Below are 21,916 nucleotides of genomic sequence, written 5' to 3'. Positions count from 1 at the left end.
TAGCTTTACAGGCAGGCACCAGCACACCCAGATTCTCCCTTGTGAGTTCCTTTGACTGCTTCTTAACCACCTTCTTGCTTTGTGTTGCTTCTTCCAGGTGAAGCCAAGAGGAGATTGGATTTTTGTGTCCATTGGTCATTCCAATAAAAGATTTTGTGAAAAAGGAAGTGGGAGATTTTGGTGAAAGGTTGGAAAAAATTTTGTAGATATGAATATAAGAACAGCTGAAAAAAACCCCAAAGTTTAGAGTGGACCACAATGAATATGAATTAATAATGCAGCTCTCTTTTCAAAAGCCAGCACAAAATGAGGATTTCTTTCCCCCAGAGCAGCTGTTCTTGCCACTGGGCTTATGCTTGTCATCCTTTCATGTGTCATAATCAGACGTAGGAAATTCCCTGGGAAGTCCCCTCTATCCCAATTCCTGCAGCTTTTCCATTTGGATGAAATTCTGTTGCATTTTTTGATCTTTTTTGTTATCACAGAATAGACCTTCCTGGGGTGAAGAGGCAGCAGGGTTCCCTGACAGAGCCCTGGGTGAGAAGATGGGACTTGGTCCCGGTTTTATTTCTGCCATTACCAGCTGGTGGGTTTAGGCACATCTGGTCTCCCCCTTGCCTCAGTGCCTTTTGCCTTGGGAATGCCAGAAGTAAGAGTGTCCGCCATCATGCTTATCAGTGCTGACGAAATCACTCCTTCCTAGCTGCCTGCCTCAGTCACTGTCTGTAGGAGGAGGGATTGAATTAGAGGGAGTCTGAGGTCCCTGATCTCTAATCCTCTATGATGTCACTGGCAGCACCTTGTGGAGGGCAAGGGGAGAGCTGGGGGAAGTAACAAGAGTTAAAATGTGTTATGTTCGTGTACCAACTCCTTATGATGAGTGAAGCCATCATGTCGTGTAAACATATGCTAATAAAATTTTTTTAAAATGAAAAAAAGAAATTTGCAACTAATACCCCAGTGAGTTTTGATCTATTAAATCCCGCCCAGTTATAATAGTGTTTTGATTTTTGACTTTGTATTATAATTTTTATTTTCTTCTTCCTGATTTCTTAATTCATATTTTCTATTGTGTGGCTTTTGCTTTTTCAAGTTGTCACAAATTCTTTGTGGAATATAACTCACTGGATGAAAGAGTGCATTAGTTGAAAGCCAGGGAATAATGCTACTAGTAATAATAATAACTGCTTTTATTGAATATTTACTATATGCAAAGAACTGTGCTGAGCACTTTTTAAACACTATTCATTAGATCATTTAATCCTCACAGTAACCCTGTGAAGGGATAATCATCATCTCCATTTTATAAATGAGCAAACTGAGTCATAGAGATATTAAGCAACTTGCCCAAGGTCAGACAACAAGTAAATGGTGGGGCCGAGCCACACATGCGAGTCTAGCCACCTCAGAGCAGCGGTGCACTGACAGATGGATGGGTCTCAAAAAACAGGAGCGAAAACAGGGCTGTGACTTGTGACATAAACTAATTACTGTGGCGTAAATACTCTGAACATGGTCAGTCTCAGCTTACCAAGTTTAAAGCCAGCTCCAAAAAATTCCTGAATATTTAACAATCTGCTTTTGCTTTTTTTTGGAAGCAAAACATTTATCATGCATTTTGGATATACATAATGGTAACATTCAAGCCAGTCAGAACCAAGTGAATGAGTCTCAGAGAGACCTGTGCTGACCACTGCTGGGTGCTCCATCTCTGTGGGTCAGGGGCTGGGCTGGGGGACAGAAAAGAGGAGAAGAGGGAGACAGTCATGGGCAGAGACAGTAGACGATGTCATGTTCATTCCTGTATGCTTTACATGCATTAATTTCATAAAGGCTTAGTGAGCTACACCAACATCTATGTTATGTGTCAGATTTAAATATGAGGAAGATGAGCAGATTCCCAAGCTTACAGAGCCCAAGGGTGTTGGGGCAAGAGATACAAACAAGTAACTGAGCACATCAAGTTACAGAAATGTAAGGGTCTGGGGAACTTTGGGGAGGGAGGATGGCTTCTGCTGGTGATCTTGGAAGGATGAGTGCCGGGTAATACACATTTTGTTTTCTTTCCAGTGTGTGGAACACCTTCCTTCACAAGAGGAATGTGCTTGACATAGTCTCTGTAGTTTAGAAGGAAGCAGTGAGGCCCAAGAGAGGGCTACAAGAGAGACAATACTGCAGAAGGCAGCTCCTTGGAGTTGAGAGTGTTGTCCAATTTGCCCCTGATTCCTGATACCTACTCCATGCCGCACATAATCAGCAGACAGTAAACATTTGCTGACTGGATGAATCATCAATAAATCTGTGAGCCACAGTGAGAGATGCTTGAGGCGAGGGGACAGTGACAGCAGGGAAATAGTAAGTAGCGATCTCTAACACAAGTGGTGATTCTAAGTGAGCAGAGACAGAACACAGATGGACTCCTGGTGCTGAGAGGGGCCAAGCACACTCGAGGGTCCCAGGGGGATGCCGCCCGGTGGGATGTCGCCTGGCCAAGGATGGGCTGTATGGCAGGTGAATCTCTGACTCCAACCGAGGAGCAAAAGATCTTGTCACAAGCCTTCAGGCAGCCGTGGAGAGCTTGGGAATGGATGCCAGGAATCATCTCATGCGTTGTTTTCCTTTAAAAGTTCAGTATGGAAGAAGACAGTACCAAGTGGTTGACACAGTGAGGTGGGTTTAAATGGGTTTTGTTTGTGTTTGTTTGCTCTTCGTGTGATAGAGACGGAAACCCAGAGTATTTTGGATATGCTTCCCTGGGATTAGGGCTTTTTTTTTGTAAGAATTAGGTACATTATGAATATTCCTCGTGACAGTGTCTTACATTGTGGATGGCTCCTAATTTCCAAAGACTTTTTCTACAATTACTTTTGCTGCATCCTGTTCCAGTCCCTGGAGGATGTTAAAGATGCAAACTTCTCCATTTTACTAAAGAGGAGAGTGCAGCTCTAAGGAGGAAGTTGCTTACCTGAAGTCACAAAGCTTCATATTAGCAGAGCAGGGCCAAGGCGATTAATTTTAAAGGTAGAAGCCTTCTCACTCTCCCTTCCCTTAGGATAATGCCTCCCTCCTAGAGCAAGCAAGTCCTGGGCTGAGTCACAGCAGCTGCTGGAAACGGCCCTCCTTACTGTTTGAGAACTTCTCTTTCTGTAGTGAAAAACTGAACCTGCCTGGCCCAGTTTCCCAGCTGCCTCATGACTCGACGAGCAATGGCTTTAACTCTGACAAAATTAGGCCACCTCTAACCTAAATGGAGCCCATTTTTCAGAGTGAGACCCTGCGTGGAGGCGGCTTGTTTCCTGAAAGGATAACAAAGGCATGCTTTTGTGTGTGTTTCACTTGATGGAAAGAAATCCCCAGTGAGGACATTTTTTCCCCCTGAATTCTCCCAAGTCCAGAATGTATCCAAGTTTCCAAGATTAGCTCAGGAGAGCCATTCATCTATGAAGACGGACGAATTGTCTTCCAGCTCGGTAGACAGGCTGTGTGAGAGAGAAGGTGAGGGTTGAGAATAGAGACGTGGGCGAGGTGGGGAGGACTGAGACCCGAGGAGTCAGACACACACAGAGAAAATGTGCGCTGATAAATGTTGATGAGGACGGAGAGGAACCAGAGGGACAGCGCTGACTCTGGGGTTCTATCTGCCAGGGACGTTTTGGGGACCTGTAAAGGTTTGCCTGGCAAGCTGTCCCTTCTCATCACTTGGCTCTCACTGAGATCTGTGTCATCACTGTCAGGAAGAGGCCTGGCGACTGGCAAAGAACTACCTGGGGCGCTACCTGATGCACTGTTATTTCACTCTCCTCTCAGCAGAGTAGCTCTGCTGCTGTCAGAGGTAATGGAGACCATGCCACTAAGAAAGTTGGCTGTAATTTATTTATCAATTGTTTGTGCACACCACAAAAGCGGCCTTCTACTTTATGGCTGGGTCTAAGGTATTTGAGAGCCCCCGAAGTTCATGGTTTTCCGGTATTCTAAGCTCTACTTACGGCCTTTCCTGTATATGACACACAACACCACCCTTGTGGCTTGCAGTCCGTTTTCTTCTTCGCTTTCTTTAGTCACAAATCATCCTGAGGCATCCCTTAAGTGCATTTGTATTGTTAAGTGCACTGGCTTGAGTTGGTGTTAATTCAATTTGAGTGCCCTTAATATCTTTGGGGGTGCTGCAGTGGAGGCCGCCTGTACCTTGTAAAATTGGGTCCCAGGCCTGCCTGGGAATGAAGCACCTTTCCCAGAGCCATTTACCAAAGTCGCTGATAAAATTTTCATAAGGGAACCTTTTTAGTCTGACCCTATTGTGTTATTCTACCATTAAGTCTTGGAGAGCTGAACTGGCTTCCAGTGAGAGCTTATCACGTTTTCCATTACTGCTGCCTGCCAGAGAGCTGGCCGGCGGGTGGAGCGCAGGCCCCCTCCCTTCTAGCCACTTTGGGTCCATTCTGGGAAAAGCCTGCAGCCTGGCACCTAAGGGCCAATGTGAGGTGGGTGCCCGAGAACTGAGCTCTCTTCCTGGCGAGCAGCCTCCTTCACCTTGGACATCTCCAGGGACGCTGAATGACGATGCTGAGCCAGAGTAATGAGAAATGGAGAAGCACAGGGTAGGCCGAAGTGGAGTCCATGACAAAGGATGTTACTTAAAACAACACCCAAAGCAGGAGTGGCAATTCAGCTCCACTCTGACATGCAGCTCTAGTGAGGGGTTAGGCTAGGTGTTTGTCTTTGCAGTGCTGGCTATGTTATTCACTTGAAAGAAACTCCAGAATCTGGGGTCAGAATACCTGGGTTTGTGTCTGAGCCCCGTGGTGGACCTGCTCAGTGAACCTGTAAGTCACTGGGTCTTGGGGCTTTGGTTTTAGCATCTGTAAAATGGGAACATTACCATTGACTTGATGGGGTTTCTGTGATGAGGGAACACACATAAAGAAGATGGAGAGCACCTGGCATGCCACAGCAGCCCACATGACTCTCATAGATCCAGCAGGGCCTCAGGCCAATGAGAAAGCTGGGGTAGAGGGTGGAGAAGTTATCTTGGAGCTTCAGCATGAAAAAGAGGAGGAGAGAAGATGGGAAACTTGGCCTCTTTAGCCCTGAACCGCTCTGGGTCTCTCTCCATCCTTCCCATGGATGTCAGGAGCGTGGTTTGGGGTGCAGTAGGCTACTCTCAATTTTGTTGACCATGAGGAGATTCTTAATCGCAGACTTCGATCTTTTAGGCCATTCTGACTAACATGTTTGGGGCAGTGTCGAGGAATGGCTGAGGCTTGTCTGACTGGGCGAGCGAGGTCCCTGCCTGTCCCTGCTGCTTTGCTTGGAGAAATAGAAGTGGGAGGTGCTCTTTCAAAAGAGTGTTTACACATTATTACTATGGAAGCAATTCAGGTTGACTGTGGACACTGGAAAAATCCAGACAAAACACAGATCCTACAGCAAAAGGGAAAAGGTCGTCAGTGACCTCCCACCTTGAACAGAGGCCCGGTGCTATTTCCTCCCCTCCTCTTTCTGCACACATACTCCTGCTCCTTTACTTGCTCACCACAGTACACTCTTCAGCCAGATCATGTTCAAATTATGATTCTACAACCTGAGCCAATTACTTTTCTATTGTTCCCTCATCTGTAAACATTGGGTTCATGATAATTCCTTCTGTTTTTCGGGGTTTTTTGGTAGAACTGAGGGATGGAACCCAGAGCCTTCACTCTGAGCTACATCCTCAGTCACTTTTATTTTTTAATTTGAGAACAAGTCTCTCTAAGTTGCCCAGGCTGAGCTCAAACTTGAGATCCTCCTGCCTCAGCTTCCCAGAATGCTGGGATTATAGGCGTGCACCACCATGCTTGGCTATGGTAGCACCTTGTTAAGTGGGAGAGTTAAGAGAAGCAAATGAGTTAATACATGTCAAACACAGTGCCTGGTGTGCAGTAAACAATGTAGGATCTTTCCTTAGGATTGTTATCATAGTGATAGAAATCTGGGATTGTAGGATATATTCTGGTGAAAGAGCAGTTGCACGGGGGCAGTTTCTTCTCTGCTCACACTCGGTCACCACACCACAGTGTGTCCTTAACTGTCCTTGAGGCAGGGCCTCACAGCCAGGCCTCACCTGCCATGGCCGCAGGCAGGGCAGAGTAGTGGTGCTCAGTCTTCACCTCCTGAGAGTCCTTCAGACAGTAACATGAGAGCCCCTGCAGCTTGGCTCTGAGTGGGGGTTGTTAGGTCCATTTCGTAGGAGGGAGAATTGGGCCTGCAAGTGCTGCAGCGGCTGGTGAGGTCTCCACACAGAGGGAGGGAATTCCAGGCTGTGGAACGAAGGACAGTGCAGTCCTAAAGGCAGCTGGGCTTCTCAAGCTTGGATCTTTGATTACATGGAACATTTGGGTCTGAGTGTAGTGAGGACAAAGGATGAAATCAGTTCTCAGAAATGGACATCTCATAGGAAAAGCTCTGGGAGTCTCTGTAGGGGTGTGCATTTGTGCGTGTGTGCGCGTTACCATTTGGGTGTTTTTGTGTAAATTTTTGTAGGATTCGAGCATGCTGAGAGTGAAAAATGATCACTTCAAACCAGACTGGCCCAGGTAGGGTCATAAATCAGGAAGGAAGTTGGGGCCAGTGATGTGTGTGTGTGTGTGTGTGTGTGTGTGTGTGTGTGTGTGTGGCATATGCACATAGGTACCCAGTTGCAAACTTTGTGGAGGTACAGGAGGAGCAGATGGGCATGGAAGGGAGCTGGTTTTGATGAAATATTAGCTATTGCTTGGGGCACTAAAGGAGAAGAGACTCTGGCAGGGACCTGGGAGCACTGGAATTTGTAATAGATTAGCTTATCTGCCCCTTCATCTTCAAGGGTATTTGGGCAGTGGGAAGACAGGCATTTCTGTCTTTTTATGGTGAGGGGAAACCTCTGGAACCTTATTCCCAGCCTTTCCTGCTGCACAGCCCGAGGCTGGCTGCTGCTCTTCTCACCCCTGCTCAGGTTGTGTGGAGGAGGCCGAGGGAGCCCCGGCATGCCAATGTGCTTCAAAACATCGTACACAAAGAACCCACTCACTTTCCTAAAGGGAGCTGCTGTCGGTCTGTCCCAGGCAGGATTTTAACAGTGAATGTGATTGCCATGACTTCCCTTTCCAACAGCATGGGCAGGAAATCCATATTCATTCATTGTGTCCACCGGGCTCCCTGCTCCCTGTCTGTGTGTCTGTCTGTCTGACTCTCAACTCCACTCTCCGAGGTAAGGAGTGTTTGGTTTCATGGAGAGGGGAGCATGCCAAGATGTTCCAGATGAGCTGCTGCCAGTGATGTTGCTTTAAACTCCAATGAGCTGAAGCAGCCGGGAAAGAAAGAGTGCGGGGTGAAGTCTGGTATGATGTCTTGGCGCACTGAGGAGATGATTCATACAACAGGAGCTCCTCTGGGTCCTTGGTTAAACCCCAGCCCATCACCCGAAGCCAGGCTGGAACTCTGAAGTCTAGCCAAGGAGGGTTCCTGGGCCGGCCTCAGCAAACAACTGGTGGGTCAGAGGCCAAGGACAGGGAGGGGTAATCTTTTCCCTGGGAAAATTACCTGCTGGGCAAGGGGTATCATATGCTGTGTGTTTTGGGGGAGTCCAGTCAGGGAGAACCTGGTTCTCAAATTAAAAGGCTGCTTTCAGAAGCCAGAGGAACTTTTTATTGCCTGAGGGGCCTGAGGACCCTAGCAAAAAAGGCATGGCTCTTTCTGGAAGTGTGGCTCTGAAAAGTTCTTGGGGAAAGGCTGAAAGCTAGGACTCTGGATGCCAGACTGCGTATGAGGAAGGAGGGAAGCTGGAGAAGGGTCGACCATTCTTGGCCTCACTCCAAGACAGGAGAGAAACACTAGACAGAGGGGAGCTGCGCTGTTTCCTCTCTGGCCAGGTGTGACTCCCCTGCCTTGTCTCCCTGTCACCCCTACCTTGGCCTTTGTATGACATCTAACATATCTGGATACTCTATCTCTGCCTCTTAGCTTCTCGAGTCATTCTTATCTTATGAGACTCTCTGCTTCTCTAATAGCACTCTTGATAGGAGCTTCTTGACCATTTTTCATTTAGGTTAGCTCCTTTCCCAGTCCTTACTTGAGGCAAGTCTGGGTGGGTACTCACAAGACCGGGGCTGGCCAAAGTGATTGGTTGAAGGATAGGCCTGGGAGCCAAGCTGGTCCAGTCAGTCAAACCTGTAACTTCTGCTGAAACATTTGGGATGAGATGTTCTCTTTCACCTGGGGTTGATGAGATGAGAGGATGTAAGCCTGTAGTTTCCAGGACTCACTGTGATGAGAAAAATCTGTCTCAAGGTGAAGCCACTGGAAAGAGAAGCAGAAGTAGATGGGCAGAGTTGGGTTTCTCATGATGTCTCTTGAGCAATGGGGCTAACCATGCCTGAGGTCAAGATCCACCCCTGGACTCTTCATCTATAACAACCACAAAATTTCCCTCCTGCTTTCTTCATTCAGTTTGAATTCTTCTGTTACTTATAATTGATCATGTTATGTGTACATACTGGGTCGAGCGATCTCTTGTCATTACTGCGTGGAGTATCCTCTGCCCTTCCCACTGCTGATCTGTATGTTTTTCCCAAGGTTGAGGCTCCCAACTCCTGTGCTTTCTTTTTCCCATCACTGCCTCACACTTTTGCTATTCCTGCAGTGTCAACTATGGCCCCTCTGAGGATGACTCTAGCTCTCACAGAAGCATTTTAGCTTAGATCTCCTTGTCTACACCCAGCGTGGAGCCATCTAGAACACATTTCCACATCTGCATCATACACATGCACACTCGGGGTCAGCTGACACCAGTATGTTAGTCTTGATCCTCAACTTTTTCTTCTTTAACCCTGGCCTCTGATCCCAAGTTCAAAGTCAGAATTGTCTTTGATTCCTTCTTCTTCTGGCCTCATGTATTGAATCATTTGCCAAGTCTTCAAAAATCTCTCCTATGTACCCATTTGCTTTTTCTCCATTCACCACTATCCTCTGGTTGAAGATCTCATCACAATCATCTCAAAATCCCCTTCCTGCCTTTCTAATACCCATTTCACACTGCCCTACCCACCCAGCACACTCCAGCTCATTTAATTTTCTCAAACACCTTTTTCACCTTACAGCTCACCTGAGGAGACCTGGTTCCTTACAATGGCTCCTTTCCATGCCCCACCAACATTGGGATTCATGACGCAGGAGGAGCCACAGGAACAGCTTTCTGTAATGCAGAGTAGCTACAAGATTTCTTGGGCTGTGGGAAGTTAAACATGTTTACGAGAAGGTAATTTTGAACAGTATTGTTAAATTAAAGCAAACTGATCTCATGTAAAGTAGAATGCAAAACTCATATGAGTTTTGAAGATTAAACACAGATTTCAAGGAAAACCTGATTGTAGAAGTCCACCTGTGGACACTGAAGAATTCTAGGTTTACCATCCCTCTAACATTGGGTAGAAAGTTTGGAGAAGGACAGGCATGTTGAGTCCAGTCTAACCTCTTTGATTTAGTGTCTACCTTAACTGGGCCCATCTTTCTTACTTACCCTCTTCTTTGCTTCCCTTTATATCTTGGAGGCACTTGGAGAACTCTTCTAGTTGTTCTTTGAATTCAGTGCTGTCATTCCCAACCTGTTTCATGGCATGATCTTTTCCAAATGATCCTCCGACTTCCTCTCGTCTTTTCTTGAGTAGCCTCTGGAATCCACAGCAGTAAATGTAAACTGGACAAGAACTCATCCCTGTCTAAAACTCGAAAACTCCCTCTTTCCTGGCTGTGACATGCAGTCTAGAGTCTGTGGCACGACACACTGGCTCTGTGATGATCTACCACCCATCTGACGTTTCATCCTCAAATCTTCTTGTGGCTGACCTTTGATCTTTGCTGTCCACCTCTTGAAAACCATTGTTGCACCCCCAAACTACAGAAGTAACTTTCACCTCTGCCTTGGCTCTTTCCAGCTCCTTCTCTCATCTTTACTCCTTAAGAATCAGCTCAGGCATACTGTTCTTGGTCATCCCCCCTGAGCTATCATACCTTCAACCTTGGAGAAGCACCATCCTTGCATCTATTGGAAAAGTTTTGTTTACCTCCCTCTTGGCTCACCAGATTGTGTGGTCCTGAAATACAACAACAAATCATCTTTTTTTTGTTCCTGATGTGTTTTATACATGAATTAAAGAACAAATAATATGTATCAGGAGATCAGCATTTTATGTCTCTGTCCTTTGTCTACATGATCTTCACCTCTCTAAGCCATGTATTATTTTCCAGTCAGGTCTGTTCTCATGCAAATAAATCTCTATTTGCTTGAGGGTCCTTAGGAATCTCAAGAGCTACAAATTGGAGTTGAAGACGGGGCCTGTGACTGAGACCACAAATAAGGAGCCAAAGGTCAGTAGATGAGCAGACCACAGTGACCTTTTCCTCTCCAACATGGCGCAGTGTGTGCACATAAACATCTGTGTCAGTTCCAAGAGCACCTGCTTATTTGCTAAAAATCCTTTTTATAAGCTCTCTGTTCTTGTTTTATGGATGTAGAATCCTCTTTTATCTCTCTTAGAATATTAATGTTGGGTGGTGGGCCTCACCAATTTGTGATCTGGCAGTTGATCCCCATAGGTCAAAATGGGTAGATCTTTCCTATAGGAGGTCTTGGTTTCAGAGATCTCCTGTCTCTTCCAATTGCCTGACTGAGAAGGGGTGAACAAAGTGGAGGAGAGAGTGGGAGGAAGAGTTGCAAGATTTCACTTAGCTTTCTTGTTTTCTGTACAGTGTCTCATCCGATTGTGCTTTGGTGCTTTTTGATGTCTCAAAGTCTAGAGCTCCCCTAGAACTGTGTAGCCACAGTGGAAACCTCTTTTCTTTTGATTGAATATAGGGCAGGTCAGTTTTTTGTTACCACTGGGCTGGCTAAGGCAATGGTATGAGTGGAGAAGAGGTCTCTGTTTTCTCTATATAAAGCCTTTCAATCAAAGTTTTTTTCAGCCATATATTCTGCCTTCATTGTAAAAAAAATATCCAGTGCTTTCAGTCATGAGGTTTTCCAGTTCTTTTTTGGTGCTTAATGTCTTGTTTCTTACTGGTTTCCATACTCACATACTCCACCAGGTAGGATTCATATTTATTCACTTTGATAAGCCATCTCCTATAACTCGTTGTCCTATTGTATTTGTGCCTAAACAAGGTCCTTTTAGTGGCATTTCAGTAAAGTTTTATTTGGGCCTGGGCAGAGTCAGAGATAAATGTCTATGTTAATTCTGCATTGTTTAAACTGAAGTTGAGAGGATTCCTTTTTTTTTTTTCATTCCATTATTACAAGTACTTTTTTGGAATCAGTACATTCCATGACATTCAGTGTCCTGGACACTAGAAGTCCATTGGTGACCATCTCAGACCCTGACTTTTCCTTACATTGCTTACCTTACTCTAGCAGGAGAGATGGAACGTTAGAGGAAGGGTATGAGTGAAGAGGTGTTGTGAAGGAAAAATATCCAAGGCTTTGTGGAAGAAGTAACATCTCAGCTGAGAAGATGGTTTAGATATGTAGTAGTTAGGCAGGTAAGGACGTGGAGAAAGATGTTCTAGATAGAAGAACAACAGTTGTTAAAGTTTGGAGGTAAGAGAGAGAAATAGCATCTATGAAGATGAAAAATAAATTCAAAAAAGTTAAGAAGGCATGCAAGATGGGCTGTGAGAATGGGAGCTGGGAAGGTAAAGAGGGACAGGATGACCAGGGCCTGATAGTGACCTCACATGTAAAGCCTGGTGCTGGACTTTATTCGGGGGCAGTAGGAAGCCACTAAATGCAACAAATACAAAACTGACTAAATAATTTGTGCTTTCTGGGGTGGGGAGTGTTGACTCATTTCCTATTTCTCCTAGATTTGTCATTATTAGTTTATACATATTGAGTCTATATTGTGAGGTACATATAACCCAAGGATGGTTAGATGGCAATTCTTTATTGTTCTTGTTATTCTTTTTGTTTTGCATTTTATTTTACCAGATAGTGAAATTGATACTTTGGTTTTTGTTTCATATTTTCCCTGAATCTCTTTTTCATCCTTTTACTTTTGTTTTCTTTTAGTTTCTCTCATAGATCACATGGTATTGATATATACACAAAAACAATGTGTAGTAAATCTGAGTTCCTGCCTTTCCTATACTTATATTTATTTATCCCACTGATATCTCAAATCTATTTATCTATCTATATCTATCATATTTATTTATCCTATGGATATCTCAGATCTATCAATCAATCATCTATCTGTCATCTGTCATTTATCCATAATCTTCTGAAGTCAGTAAGTTTATCTCTGGGAGTTTCTAGCACCTTCCTTCATCATCAATATTCCTAATTTTATTTTAATTTGTCAAAGTATTGATTTTCTCATATATTTTATTTGGAACTCTTTTAGAGCTTTCAATCTTTAATTATGAGAAATACATTATCATTATTTCTTCAAATGTATTTTCCATGATGACTGCTTCCTTCTCTTCTTAAACTCCAATTATCCAGAAATTGGCATGTCTCCAATTTATCAAATATTTTCTTTTTATCTTTTCCTGCTTCTTTCTGGGACAGAGCCTCATATTTTAGCAACCTAATTCATTCTTTGACTAAGTCTTTCTGTTGTTTTTTAAATCTGTGGTGTTCCTTATATTAACTGTTACATTTTTCATAAATAAAATCACTACTCTTTTCTTTTCATTTCATATTTCTACTTCATATTACTAACTTTATCTTTGGAGATATTTATTATGCTTATTTAAAATCTAGATCTATTATACTAACTTGCTTCATGTGGTACAAGTTTTTCAGCTCATCTTTTCTTCTTAGTGGTTGAACGATTTAGGAAGGAGGTGGACCTGTGGACTCAGGTTGCTTTGGGTTAACAGCTACTGGGTTTGGTTATGTATAGTAAGAGAAGGGATCAGACCCCAGTCTGGGAAGAGGCGGGCTGGGTTTCTAGGCAGAGAGCTCCAGGTACTATAGAAGCGCAGTCCACCATTCCAACCCTCTGCCCCCCACCCCCACCCCTCCCCAAGTCCACAGCTTCAGTCAGGACCTTCCTTTAAATGCTCTGAGAAAAGCAACTTGGATAGGAAATGAGCTCTATAGATCAGTTTTTCAGACTCTGAGTGGAAACCCAGTAATGGGACATGAAATCAATTTAGTGAATCAGCTGGCATTAAGAAAAAGAGTGGAATAAAGAAAGATTAGAATAGAGTACAATACAGTAGGTTGAAAAATATAGAGGGCGTCCCATCAGTAAGCACATTGTTCTATGAAACTTTCATTCAACGGAACCGGATATGGAGTGAGTCATGTAAAACGTATGCCTTATTGTGAATGAAATTCAAAATCGCTTTGCAGAGTGCAGATTTGACTGTGACTCTCTGGTCTCGAGGGTCTGCAGGTGAGGGTGAGGAGGAGTGGGGATGTGAACACTGAGGGCTGGTAGGCAGCTGTTGTTCTTAGCAGCAATTTGCTGTCCAGGTTAGCACACTGCTCGTCTACCTTCTGGCTGATGGTGCTGGCTTCTTCCGCACAGCAAGGCAGGCCATGATCCTTCCAAAGGGCAGTGGGCAAGAGCAGAATAAGAACTTCCCCCAGCCTGCCCTCTGTGGCTGCCCCTGCTCTCCCCACCACACAGAGGTTGGTCCTGCTGTGTATTGAGTCCACCAGAGTGTTCCCCATTGCTTTGATGTGAACCTTCTTGATCCAGGCTTTCTTCTCATGTCTGTGGTTCTTCCAGGCTGATTGTGTCGGAGGGAGCTAGAAGCCTGGGCTGATGTTCATTTTGTCAGGAGCAGAAAGCATACTTGCAGCCTAACCTCAGGCTGCCACCATCCCGTACCGTGCTCCCCAGCATCTACTGCCTCTGGCAGCTTCACTCTCTCCCTGCCAGTCTGGCTTTCCCCTTGCAGTACCTCCTCCTGCTGGGGCTCTCCCTTCCTCCCCACACTCTCTGTTTTGACTTCTCCCTTTGCCTGTGATTATTGGAAACCTCAGGACCTGGCCGGCAGGGTAATTTATAGCTGAACTATTACATTGTTGAAACTTTGATGAGTCCAGCCTGGTTAATAGGTCTGAAAAGACAGGAGAGGTGTGAACAACTGAATGGCTTTAAAGTTTTTCATTTTTCTTTTCTTCTTATACTTTTGTTCTGAATGCTAGACTCAATACAGACTCATTACCTGGAGAATGGCTTGGATATTTGGATAATCATCTTCTAAATAGTTTTCCCCTCTTTCCTATTATGGATTTTTGGAACAAAGCCAACAACAATGCAACAGGCAAGCAACTTACTGAGAAAAACCCAAACGGTACTGGGCTCTATTAGTAAATTATTGCATATTAGATGCAGGTGGGATTTTTCAACGTCCCAGGCTGGCAGAAGGCTTTTAATAAAGCAGCACAAGGAGGGAGGAGCTGCTTGTGAAAAAGTGGTGTGGAATTTGGGGAGACTAAAAGGCTGAAGAGCTCAGTAGTCAAAGGTGTAATTTTGAGCTGCTGCCACTAGAAGGCCAGATTCACGGTGTGCAAGCCCTCGATGAGTGACCTGAAGAATTGGACCCTTGCTTTACAGGGGCAGATCAAATTATTGCTCTCAATTTTCACTTCCTTGCAGTAGTGTTATACCTGCACATCCTTACCATGACCTTGTGGTGGGTGGAAGTTCTTCCCCTTTCCTTTAGCCTTGCCCAAGTGATTTGCTTTGACCAATGAGAGGTTAGTGGGTGAGATACTATCTTGAAAGGTACTCATGAGACTAGGCTCACCCTCTTGTCCACCTGCCTTTTGTCATAGCAAAAACATGCCTCAAATAGGTCCTGGTCCAGGGGAGATGGGAACATGCAGAGGAAATCTAAACCCAACATACAGGGTGGAACCAAGCCCAGACAAGTTCAGCCCACAAATGTGGCCAAATCTTTTTCAACATGTGCGCACGTGTGTGTGTGTGTGTGTGTGTGTGTGTGTGTGTTGGGGAGAGCTTTTTGTTGATTTCCACTGAGCTTGGGTTTTTTTTGTATGTGGTTGTTTGTTATGCAGCTAATCTGACTGATGCATTAACTTAATAGGGTGAGTTGGATGTCTTATCTTAAATGAGATAAATGGGAGAGTCATACACAGCACTTTTCTGGTTTGATAACTGAGGTTAGGAGGTAGAGGTGGTATCACTGTACAGGAAATATCTAAACCATTGTTTTCTGTAGAAATATGTTGGCAAAGATACAAATTTGCAGTTTATAAGATGAATAAGACCTAATATTCAAATGATGATTATAGTTAATAGTGTAATGTATCCTTGAAATTTGATAACAGAGTAGACCTTAAGTATTCTTGCCATGTACATATATATGAAGATATCTACATGAGGTAATAAATATGGTCATTAATTTGATTGTGGTAATCATTTTACAATGTATACATTTATAAAAACATAACTTTGAATATATGCGGTTTTGTCAATTATACTTCAATAATACTGAAACAGGGCCAATTCGAGTGCAGTGCCATCCTCTCCAAGGTATGTGTGGAAGAACTACCCCCAGCACCTGCTGAGGTGTAGGAGAAGCCTGCCAGATCCTTCTAGCAAGGAGCAGGGGAACAGCATTTCCAAATGCTGCCTACAGTGGGAGGGTAAGGTGAAGGCCTTGGGTGATCTGGATTTAATGTGGCAAGAAAAAGAAATCAATCCTGGTCACTTTTATAGATTAGTTAATAGTGAGCAGAATGTCCACTTTTCCTGGACTGACAGGGATTCTAAATCAATGCTGGAGATTTTAGTGATTTGATTTGACTGATACAAGGTCTTAATCTTTAACACATCACAGTGCTAAACAAATAGAAAATGCTCAATAAATTGACTTGTAATTGATAGATTATCAGGAAACTTACATCTAATCACAGAATTGTCATTAATTAATTACATGACCATAGAATAAAGGCTAAACCTCTCAGATGCCTCACGTGGAAGTGAGCCTCAAACTATTGGATATCTCTAGCCTCCATACTTGCATAGAGGGTAAGACAGGAAGGCAGAAAATGTCTGCTGGGGTCCAGGAATGATAGAATATTATTATTTCCTCACAGGCATTGTGTGTTGCCTTGAAAGATTATAACTAGATATTTTCCCTATGGTCTCAACAGGAAAATGGACCAAGGAGATGCCAGCTATATTGCTCTGTACTTTTCTTGCACTAATATGTAAGGCCAAGTTACCTCACTGATTTAAGAAATGAAGCTTTTTACTGCACCCTAAATTGCATGTCCAGAGTCCTGATGTGACCAATAGAAGTTTTGTAAAATCATAACCTCAGCTGGTTGCATTTCAGTACTAAACCAGTAACATCTCTGATGATAGGTCATCTGTCCTCTTCTTAAAGATCCCCAGTCACATGGCATTGTGGTTTGAATTGTGTCACCCCAAAATTAATTTGTGGAAATCCTAGCCCCCAGTACATCAGAACATGACCTTATTTTATGTTAGGGTCTGTATAGAGATAATGAGCTAAAGTGAAGTCTTAGGATGAGTCCTAACCCAATGTGGCTATTGTCCTTAAAAAGGAGTAAAGATGGAGATGGACATTCACCCGGGGAGAAGCTGCATGAAGATGAAGGCAGAGATCTGAGATGTTTCTATAGGTAGAGGGACATTAGAGGTCTCTAGCAAACCAGAAGAAGCCAGGATAGAGGATGGAACAGACTCTCACAGCCCTCAGAAGGGATAAAGCTCGATGGCACATTGATTTCAAACTTCTCATCTGCAGAACTCTAGGACTATACTTCTGTCAAACCACCCAATTTGCAGTAGATTTGTGTAGCAGCTTTGGCAGCCCAGCACACACAGAATCACTATTTGTGAAAAAGCCTTGTCTTAATAGCGAAGACTTCAACGGTGCTTACAATTTCCCAGCACTGTTCGAACCTATAAGACCTATAGCCCTCCCGCCCCCCCCCGCCCCCCCCCCCCGCTCCTTCGAAAAGCCATAGAGACTTTATTCCCCAGCCAGTAGGTGGCCGCTTGCTGGTGGAGCCTCTCTGGCGCTCTCCTCTGACAGACCCCACCCTGGCACCATCCCCATCACCACTGTCGTCCCGAACCAAGGCAGCTTCCCAGATGGGGTCTGATTCTGTTGGGAAATGGTGACATTATCATGTACCACAATGTAAATATCATATTGATTTTTTAGAAGTTACATCACACTCATGATCATGTATTAAACTTGTGGTCAACTAACAGACACGATCAAAACTCACAGCTATTAAGCAGGTATCCCCTTGTCTATAAAGTTGATTTTTTTCTATTGAAGTAATGGACTTTGCATTTGTCTCTAATAATTTTGTTGCATTTATCTTTCCCAACATTTTAGACTGTCAAAATTATTTGAATCTTGATTCTATAATTTCTGGCCATGTACCATCCTGTAGTAGATTCTTCACTGGGTGGTGGTGTGGGCAGTTAGTCTTTTAGGAAGCTATATCATTTCTACTTAACTCAAGGTGACTTAAGTCAAGCATTGGTCTTGATGAAAATTTTAGGCAGTTGTGTGTGTGTGTGCTTGTGCTACAATACTATATTCCACTGTTTTTAAAGTTGGTTTTCCCATAGTTTTCTTAGACTTTTGTTAAACTTTTTGTTTGCTGCTTCCTTTTCTCTATCTCCAAAATGGAAATACTGAAGTATGCCCAGGTCAGTTAGGCCACACCTTGTACTCGACTTGATCTCACCAATCCGAGCACCCTGTATCTCCTTGTCTGTGACCTTGTCTTGTCCTGTGCAGCAGGTCGACACTTCCACTCTGCTCACTTTCCAGAAACCCTTGGGAATGCCCCCTTTATGAGAACCTTCTCCAGCCTGGGTGAAGCAGCTGGGAAGCGAGTGTTCTTATCGGTTTAGAAGGACTCTGGGGTTCTTGTCACATCTCTGGCTCTGAGCCCTTATCTAGAAGAAATGCTGAATCCCAAAGCCACTCCACATCTCCTTCTCATCTATGGTAGGTGACTTGTCTTCTGGGAGACATTTGGGCTTTTCTGTGGCTGCCCTGCTACTTGTCCCCATTGCTGTCCTTGGTCAGGAGCTGCTGCTTCTGTTTGTGCTGGTGTGGGGAATGCCTTTATTTCTACTGATTTTACAGTGCTTCCAACAGGCCCTGATAAAAATTTACCTGGCTATTTGAATCTATTTGTAGCCCCCTCTCTTAAGGAACTTAGAATTTACTTTCTTGGAGCTAGAATTCAACTCAGAAAGACTTCTTTTAGTGCCAGGGGCCACAGTCCTACATAAATTCCAGACAAATTAGAGCCAAAATTCTTCTCACCACTTCTTTTGGGAAGGATAATGTACCCTCATGTGGACATTGTCAGTTGTTTTCTAGAATCCATTCTCTCTTTCTTCCTTCCTAACAAAACCCTGATTTTGGGTAGATATTCAGACCTCCCTCCAATGCTGCCCCACATCTCAAGGAAAGGTTGTTGATTCCCTGGTCTCAGTGAAGCTGACTGTCCAAGCTGCCTCCTTGTTGGTTGTTACTTCTGGAACAAGGGATTAGGGCTTGATGGACCCCTGGCAACTGTTGGTACATTGCAGGCTTGGACTTAAGTTGGTCAAATAAGACTGAAGGGAAAGATCTTCATTCTACATGTGTGGGAGTTGCACCTTGTTCGCTGAAAATGAATGAGGAAAAATGTGGCCCTCGGTGCTGTTGACAGCCAGCTTGCAGTTTGAAGGAGTCACTGAAGAGAAGGCCAACAAATGCAGAGGGACCAAGCTGAGAATTCCAGAGTGACAGAGACTGCTGTGATGCACCTATTCCCGACAGGTGAGGTAATACTTCTTTTTTTTCTGTTAAGTTTATTGGTACATTTAGGTCTACAGTACAGTTACATTCATCATTGGGAACTTGTACCTTTACGTGATGAATCTTGGTTCTTATTTTTTCTCCATTCTCCTGCCTGCCCTTCAACCCCTCCTCCCTTCCCTATTTACAAAGACTTTGTTTCCATTTTTTTCCTTTTCTCATATTTTTTCTTTTCCCTTCTTTTCTTTCCCCTATCCCTCCCACTTACCCTACTCCTTTAGACCTTTTCCCACCGGTGTTTATAGCTGCACAGTTTGTAATAGCTAAAGCTTGAAAACAGCCCAAATGCCCATCAACTGGAGATTGGATAAAGAAGATGTGGTTTTTCTATAAAATGGAGTACTACTCAGCCATAAAGAATGAGAAACTGGAGACACTTATAGCTAAGTGGATGCACATTGAGGTGATACTCTTAAGTGAAATAAATAGGTCACACATGTGTACATACCGAATAGTTTCTCTGGTGTGAAAAACTAAAAGTGTAAATAAGGATCAAAATGTATCATTGCTATTGTGAAATAGGAAGAAAAGGTGAGGTAATACTTCTGTATTGTTTACACCTCCAAGGGTCAAACACATCTTGACTGACCCAGGTCCTTAAGAAAATAGGATTATTGTGGTCTTGCCAGATATGGTGGAACTCCCCCTGAGGCAGGTTTGCGTGGGGGAAAACCCAGGTTTCAGATGTTGAAATGTCAGCTGTGTTTGTATAGAGCAACTGAGATGTTTGCTTCTATTGATTAGTTTTTTTCAAATGAAAAAAGAGTTGCTCCCTGAATCTTCAAATGATTCTTCTTAACTCATGCACTACTTCATCCCAAATATTTATCCTAATTATTGCATCTATCTTAACTATAGAGTAGAATGGTCACAGGGTGGGCTGATCATGTCTTGTAAGTGTTGAATAACTCTAAGAAGCCTTAAATGCCCTCAAAACTATTCTGTTAGTTTTGTAAAACTGTCCAAATTATATCAGAAAAGAGACAGTGTGTTTTAGATATGTAGGACTAAAAATATATGTTCGTGGCCTTTCATTTCTAGATGATTACGCTTAGGAAAAGTATTTTCCTCACAAAAAATGTAAATATCTTTCTTAGTATGTCACATCTCTTGTGACTTGGAGAATTTGGTGACTGAGGGGCTTTACGTTATTAAATATTTATTTCCAGAATTTTTAATTGAATAGCTTATTAAGAAATAAATTATATATGGTACAAACTCAATTCATTACTTCATGGTAGATATGGTTTTTTTTCTGTCTTAGACATGTAGTCTCTTTTGTTCTGTGGCAGCCTTATTTTAATGACTAAGAACTTGTGTCAGATTTCTTGAATCCTAATTCTCTTTAGTGGATGTAAATGATCACCAGTGTTTCCGGCCTGGGCATAGGGTAATTTGCTTTTCTGAGGCAAAGAAGTGCCAATCCTTGAAAAGACAAAAAAACTTTTGTAGTTTCAAGTAACCAAAGTATAACTTCCAGGTTTTCTTTTAGCAGAATGTATAAATCAAGATGGGGGAGGGGATATTATGTACAAGATGCGCACCTTTTATAAACCAGTAGCAAACAACTTGAGAGATGTGGTCACATAGAATGCACTGAGCATCCTTTTCTTGAGTAAGAGATAATAAATCATTCTTTTCAGGTGGAATATTTTATTTATGCTTTGGGATTCCATTTTATCGAGAAAGCTTGGTTTTCCCTTTTGACTTTGTCTAAGCTGTGCTTTAGCGAGTAATTCAAATCAGGCTGACATTTATTAGTGAGGACATGGTCACTCCATCTCATTCTCATGGTCCAGCTGTTGCCGAGCCAATTTTACTATGGACTTTCCTATTCACTATTACATGTGTGTGATAGCAATGATGTGTGGTTACAAACGTACTGTTTAGAATTCAGTGGAATAAAATCACTGTCCACACCCATGTCTTATGAAGGGTTTTTATATTGTCATTAAAAGAATAATAAATTAAAATCTGAGCAAGTAGACAGGGTTACCACAGTGAGGAACACAAGACTTTAGTAATATGCTGTATGCTAAGAATATCTTTATTTCTTCAAGACATTTTCCCATTCAGATCACTTTACCCTCACAGTAATCCTGGGGTCAGCAGAGCACATGTAGTTGTTCCCATTTTATAGTTGAAGAAAAGCAATTCAAGACAGCAGTGATTTTTTTTTTCCCCACCAGGTTTATTTGATTAAAAACTAGTCAGTGCTTGGGCTCAAACTCAGCTTCTGAGTTCCACTCTTCATCGCTATGGGAGAACCAAAGACTGAAACAATGCCCTAAGACCATGTCCAAAATATTACCTCTGTTGCTTTTGACATCATCTTCTAAAGACAGTCCCTGGAGATTCTGAATAACTTGCTTTGATGGAAAATGGTAATATTTATTTGGATACCTTGACTGATGTGCCCGTTAAAATTATTTCTGAATTGTTAAATCCTTCTTAGGACAAGGGTGGAGATGGCTCTAGAAAGGCCTAGCCTCACATCCTTTCTTAGAGTCTCAAAATTCCTATTCTCTGGAATATGGAGCCTCTTCAAGTTCAAGTGTTGTAAGGATCAGCTCTCCAATGGACGAGTTTAAAATTTCAAGGCTGTTTCTGCCTCTGAGATACTGGTGTGTCCTGATAATCGTATCTCCTGGGAGTCCCTCTTATGATTTCAAGAACTCATGCACTTGACTATTTTTGAGTGCCTATTACATGCTGTTGGGCTCAGTCTCACCTTTGGGGATCTCACCATGTTTCCTTCTTTACACCGCCTGTATCTGGGAGCAAACAGTCAATTTTGCTAAGATAAGTGATAGACTAAAGACACTGAAACATTGTTTTCTATTCGAGTTACTTTCCTCTTACAGAACATTCCATTGAGTGTATGCTGGACACAGGTGGTCCCTTTTAAACCTGAATCAATATGTTTCAGAAGTTGTGCTATTAACGTTGAAATCTGTAATGCAGAATGCTTAAAATAAAGGTTGCTTCTTTAAATTAGAGAAAGAGCATCTTTTGGTCACTGGCACCTTTTTTTTTAAACTCTGAGAAGCATCCC

Source organism: Heterocephalus glaber, unplaced genomic scaffold (genome assembly GCF_053883595.1).
Source record: "Heterocephalus glaber isolate CG9 unplaced genomic scaffold, H.glaber_assembly_v1.0 deba00001481, whole genome shotgun sequence".
NCBI lineage: Eukaryota > Metazoa > Chordata > Mammalia > Rodentia > Bathyergidae > Heterocephalus > Heterocephalus glaber.
Note: the sequence above shows the minus strand (reverse complement) of the source record.